At 38.6% G+C, this 6,168-nt stretch overlaps 1 non-coding gene across 1 annotated transcript; it reads right to left on the bottom strand.

Annotated features, from left to right (window-relative positions):
* Positions 1 to 3,363: 3,363 nt before the first annotated feature.
* LOC133833619 (small nucleolar RNA R71) lies at positions 3,364 to 3,470 on the bottom strand. Its single transcript, XR_009892990.1, has one exon. It is a non-coding gene; the product is annotated as a small nucleolar RNA R71 (small nucleolar RNA).
* Positions 3,471 to 6,168: the final 2,698 nt, after the last annotated feature.

Here is a 6,168-nt window from a genome sequence, read left to right as displayed (position 1 = left end):
TGAGCTTTTGATAGAGCCATTGTCTTGATTATTGATATGATTATATGATTACATGCTCTATGATATATAAATGTGATATTTTCATGCTGAGATTGAGAGCAGGGTGTGTATGTTGGAAGAGCAGGGGTTATGATTGATGTATGAATGCTATGGGCATGTTTTTAGCACTACAATGGTTTATGAATGTAGTGTGGTATGATTATTCCCGTGGTGAAGTCTTTTGAATATGCTCATCACGTTTAATGGGTCAAGTTATTGACTGCAGATTCAATCAGCAGGTATGTATCCAAGGCAGTTAATGAGATCTAGTGTTGGTTATACTGAGGTTGGGAATTACAGCCAAGGTTTGAGTTTTTCACCTGCCCCTCAGAATTTCCAGCAGGTGTTTACAAATGTGCAATTAAGATTGCAGAGGCAAGAGGAAGAGATTAGGTGTTTGAAACGGCAGCAGATTCTATTAGGGAACACCTCTTCCTTTGTTATGCACCAGTTCAGATTCAGGAGTGGCACCAGTTTTGGCTCAGCCTAGGGTTGAGAAGAGGTCAGAATTTCTTTGTGGAAGACTCTAGGAATATTACCCTCCAGTCTTTGAGGGAGGCCTAGATCTATTCAGAGCTGAGCAATGGATGAGCAGGATCAGTTCCATCCTCGATAGTATAGGGATGGTAGGTATTGATAGGGTGATATGTGCTTTATATGTATTGCGGGATGATGCCCGAACATGGTGGGAAGTAGTATCCCAGACATGAGATACATCTGTGATGGATTGGAAAGAATTTAGGCAGCTGTTTAATGAAAGATATTACTGTGATGTAGTCAATACTGCTAAGATGAACGAGTTTCTGAACCTAGTTCAAGGAAATGCAACAGTAACCGAGTATGTTAACAGATTCAATGGGTTAGCCAAGTTTGCTTTTGATATGGTACCCACGGATGTAGCTCAGAAGGATAGGTTTATCCAGGGATTGAATTCCAGAATAGCTCAGGGCATTAGAGTTGCCCCAGTGCATGAAATCTCTACCTATGCTCAAGTGGTAGGGAAGGCTCTTGCTGCTGAGAGCACAGGGAATCAAATTGAGAAGGAGGGAGCTAGAGAGCGTAGTGCTCGAGTAGTGACACCTCCATTTATTGGTTCGAGCAAGAATAAGAACTAGAGGACTTATCCAAAATGCGCTCTGTGCAAGAGGCGTCATCTGGGAGAATACCGAGCAAAGGCATGTTTCTTATGTGGAATGGTTAGGAATTTCAAGAAGGATTGCCCAGGAGAAAGGACAGATGAGCAAAAGGGAGGTGGACAGTGTTGAGTCTAGTTTTTGTTATGTTTTGGTAATGTTTTTAGTAGTCTTTTATTTCGTTTTTCTTTCATTTAGTGCGGGTTTATGCTTTGTTTGTTTGTCTTTGTGAACATCAGGAAGAATTGAGCATGTGGAAGAAAATGCCAAAGAAAGGGAAGAAATAACCAAGTTTTTCATCATATTTTGATAAAGAATGGTTCTCAACACAATTTGGAAGTGTTGGTGAAATTTTGGGATGAAAATTTGAAGAATTGAGAAATCCCTTAAGAGCCATGGCATGACCAAAGTGGAGCCGCGGCTAGGTGGGAAACAGAAGCAATGTTTTCAAAGCAATCCTCGGGCCGCGGCATGGCTATAGAGAGTCGCGGCATAGATGGGCATTTTTCCCAGAACTCGTCGATGCGGGCCGCGGCATGGAGAGGGCTTTTTGCCCAGGAATTTGGACACGGGCCGCGGCATAATGTATGTAGAGCCGCGGCCCGCCTCTTTAAAATTTGAAGTTCTAGGTTTTAATACAAGGAAAAAAGAGAAGAAGGAGGAACGTACGGATGAGGGAGAGAAGGGCTGGTTTTGAAGACTCAAGCTTAGAGTATTTTTACATGTTTTTCTTCTTCCTGATGTTATTCTTAATTTCTGTTGTGATTAGCACTATGGCTAGGAACTAATTTTCTGTTTAGGATGTTTAATTGAATCGCTTGAATCCCTGTTATGAACTAATGCAATTTTTATATTCTTCTTCTTCAATCTTCTTCAATTCCATATAATTTGTTCTTATAGATTGATTATTGATTGGCCATCTTTAGTCATTTACATATGTTTTTAAATCAAAATCTGAGAAGTGAGATTTAATTCTGCTGTGGTTATTTTGGACATAATTCTAATTTAGAACGAAAGTATCTGACTTAATTGTGTAACTGTTATTAAGTTGTTGAGATTAATGCTACCTGTGTGGTTCAATTTACCATAGAAATATAGGAAATTGTCACCTAAGTTGAGTTTATAATTCATAGTATGATTATAGACTGCTATATCAACTTGTTAATTGAATTAGGTCAAAAGAAGAAGAATTCACACTTTGCATTAGAGAATAATAGGGAGGATAGTTGATGAGATTGAATATCCTAATTGTTTCTCAGAGATTAAATTAAAAGTTTTTCCATTAGTTGTTATTCTATTCAATTTTCAATTATTGTTTCTGCAATTTATAGTTTCTTTTGCTGTATTTACAAAAATCAAGAATTTCAATTCATCAAATAGAACAAGAAATTAATTGACTGGTAATTGATAAATTAGTCCTTGAGGACAATACTTGGTTTTACCATTTTATTACGAGTTTGCGACTGTGTGCACTTCCATAGAAAAAATATCGCAACAAGTTTTTGGCGCCGTTGCCGGGGACTGAAAATAATTATCAATATCTGTCTAATTAATTTTTATTCTAATTTGATTTTAATTTCTCTTGTTCTAATCTGTTTAGTTGCTTAATTTGTCTATCTCAGGTGAATTTTGGTATATGCGTGGCAGAAAAGGAAAAGACACACTTGTTCCTCTGAATCCTGAGATTGAAAAGTCTTGCAATCAAATCAGAAAGAACAAGAGAGAGGCCCAGAAATCTGTGAAGATGGCACAGAATGACGGGGATGGCAGGAATGTTCTAACTCCTGGAGTTGTACAAGGGGTTCAGGCTCAGACCAATGCTGAGAGGAGCCTGAGAGATTATGTGCTACCCACTCTGACGGGAGAACAAAATAGTATACGCCCACCAGCTGTAGAGGCCAACAACTTCGAAATAAAGCCCGCTATTCTACAAATGGTGCAGTCCTTTGTGCAATTCAATGGGTTGCCCTCTGAAGATCCTCACACCCATTTGTCCAACTTTCTGGAGTTGTGTGGAACCTTCAAATATAATGGGGTGAGTGATGACGCTATCAAGCTTAGGCTTTTCCCATTTTCTCTGAGGGATAGAGCTAAAAGCTGGCTGAATTCGCTGCAGCCAAATTCTATTGTCACCTGGCAAGATCTAGCTCAGAATTTTTTTTCCAAATTCTTCCCTCCGTCCAAAGCTGCTAAATTGAGGGGAGAAATAAATAACTTTTGCCAGAATGACGGAGAGTCACTGTATGAAGCTTGGGAACGGTTTAAGGAACTCCTGAGAAGATGTCCTCATCATGGCATTGAACAGTGGATGCTAGTACAGAATTTCTACAATGGTTTATGTCCTACAACCAGAACCATTATTGATGCTGCAGCAGGTGGCACTTTTATGAGCAAGAGCGCAACTGGTGCTTATGAGCTGCTAGAGGACATGGCCACAAACAATCATCAATGGTCTGAGGAAAGATCATCAGGAGTTAGAAAGGTAGCTGGGGTGCATGAGCTGGATGCAATCACTGCTCTAACAGCGCAAGTAGCCTCTCTGACAAAGCAGTTACAACAGAGCAGTGTATCTGCTAATGCGGTTCAGATGGCAGTAAGGTGTGAAATGTGTGGTGGTGCTCATTCTGTCGATCAGTGCCCTATCTGTATGAATAATAACACCCTAATGGATCATGCCCAAGTTCAAGCGGTGGGAAACTTTCAAAGGCCACTCAATAATCCATTCTCCAACAACTACAATCCTGGGTGGCGAAATCATCCCAATTTTTCGTGGAAGAATAATCAAGGCCAACAACCTCAGTTTCAGGGCCAATTTCAGAATAACATGCCTCAGCCACCTATGAATCAAGCTTCGTCATCACAACAGCCTAGGCCTCAACAATCAATGCCTCAACCTGAGAGGCCTAATGAACTGCAAGCTGCCTTGTTGACTCTTACTAATACACTGTAATGACCCACTAATCTAGACTCTTGGACCATTATCGAACTATACATACAAATTCTTACTAAAACATACATTTGCGAAAATACCATAATTTATTATAAACTTGTAGAAACAAAGGTTACTTTCATAAAAATAAGTAGGATATGGGTACCCATTGTCTTTAAAACAAAATAACTTAAAGTAAAAAGAGTTACATAGAAAATGCGGAAAATACATTTAAAACCATAGAAAACATAAACAAGACTACATCCTCGAATCGAATAACGCTCGGCCCCTTGACTCCATTCACCATCGATACACATCCTCTAAGCGTCACGAATCTTACCGCCTCTAAAGCTTATTTTCCTGCACATAACAGAAAGGAGTGAGCCTAATGCCCAGCAAGGAAAATCTAACACATAGTCATAAACATAAACATAATTTCATAATAACGTAAAGACATATAATAACACATAATTCACTTATTATAATGGCCATTATTACTTGGGGTCCCATAGACTAAACAAGCTTATGCCCATGAGATTAGTGGGGTCCTACCAGCTAAATAGGCTTATGCCCACAATCCTTTTGGGGTCTTGTTAGTCAAATAGGGCATATGCCCAAGCCTACAACATACACATGCACAACATATTCATAACATACCCATATCATATCATAACACAAAAGATAACATAAACATAAACATATATATTCTAGCCTATTTTCCTTACCAAAGTTACCGGGATATAATGGACTGAGTTGGGACTTTTGGAACACTCCTAAAACCATAATGAACATGAGTGAGTTGAAAGAAAGAAAGAGATGAAAATGAAATGGGAAGACTAAACCATTTGAGAAACATGCTTACCACAACTTATGTGCTTAAGAACTTGGATTCCCTAACCAAAATAAAGATTAAGGTTAGAGATTGAGTAGAAGACTATGAGGAAGAAAATAACATAATACAGAAAGGAACTAGAGTTTTGGTTACCTCAAAGACTTGAAAGACCAATCTACACCTCAACCGAAATACTATAGAACCTCACTTCCCAAAGTGTTTGATAAGCTTATGATGTTTAAGCTTATAGTTTTTCCCCAAACAAAGTGTTTACACTCTCACACTCACTTAACACTAGCAGCCTCTGAACTTAGAGCAAATGGTGAATAATGGCTGGGTACTAGGTCCTATTTATAGAGTTTTGGAATGAAAGTATCTTGATTTTACTTGAATAAAAATAATGGCTTTTTAAGTGAAAATCATTTGAATAATCGTTCAGCAGAGGCTGAAGACTCGTTCAAAAGATGCTGGACTTATGGAGGAGTTTGAATGGTTGAAAGGAAAAGAATTCAAAAACAATTGAACATATGCTGAAGGAGGCGATATATCGCCTGGGCCAGTATGCCCGAGGCGACTGTGCATCGTCTCGTGTTTTCCGTAGCTACGTGCTGCGATATATCGCCCCCTATAGCTGCGATATATCGGCATACGCTGAATAATTAAACACGAAATTACACATTTTTAGCTAAGTTTGAATGGGGTAAACAGCCTTGACTAAGCCCTCAACGTATTCAAAGCTGCTGACTGACCGTAGGGGATTCAAACTTTACTCCTTATTAAATTAAATCCTAAAAAATACTTAATCCTTAATCACCATTCATAACATGTGCTTAAAATCCTATTGGTTGATATCTAAACCTTATAGTATAATAAATATAATCCTTAATATCAGTCACATTAATCAAACCTTAGGTTAACTTAATATTCTTAAACTATAGATTAAACTTAGAAAATCTAAAAGTACTACTATGAGTGTCCAAATAATTCCCGGTCTGAACCAAAAATCCACAGTAACAAAGATAACACTAAACATACTATCATACTATTATCTATCTTAGCTAAGTAAAGTTCTTGGACTCTACATACACAGACTCAATTTATGACTGAGACCAGATCCTCCATTCGAAACCTTAAGACACAGGTTGGGCAGTTGGCCAATATGCTCAATAACAGACCCCAGGGAAACTTGCCTAGTAATACTGAAGTCAACCCCAAGGAGCAAGTTCAGGAAATTA

Source organism: Humulus lupulus, chromosome 4 (genome assembly GCF_963169125.1).
Source record: "Humulus lupulus chromosome 4, drHumLupu1.1, whole genome shotgun sequence".
Lineage (NCBI taxonomy): Eukaryota > Viridiplantae > Streptophyta > Magnoliopsida > Rosales > Cannabaceae > Humulus > Humulus lupulus.
This window is presented reverse-complemented; position numbering and strand designations above follow the sequence as displayed.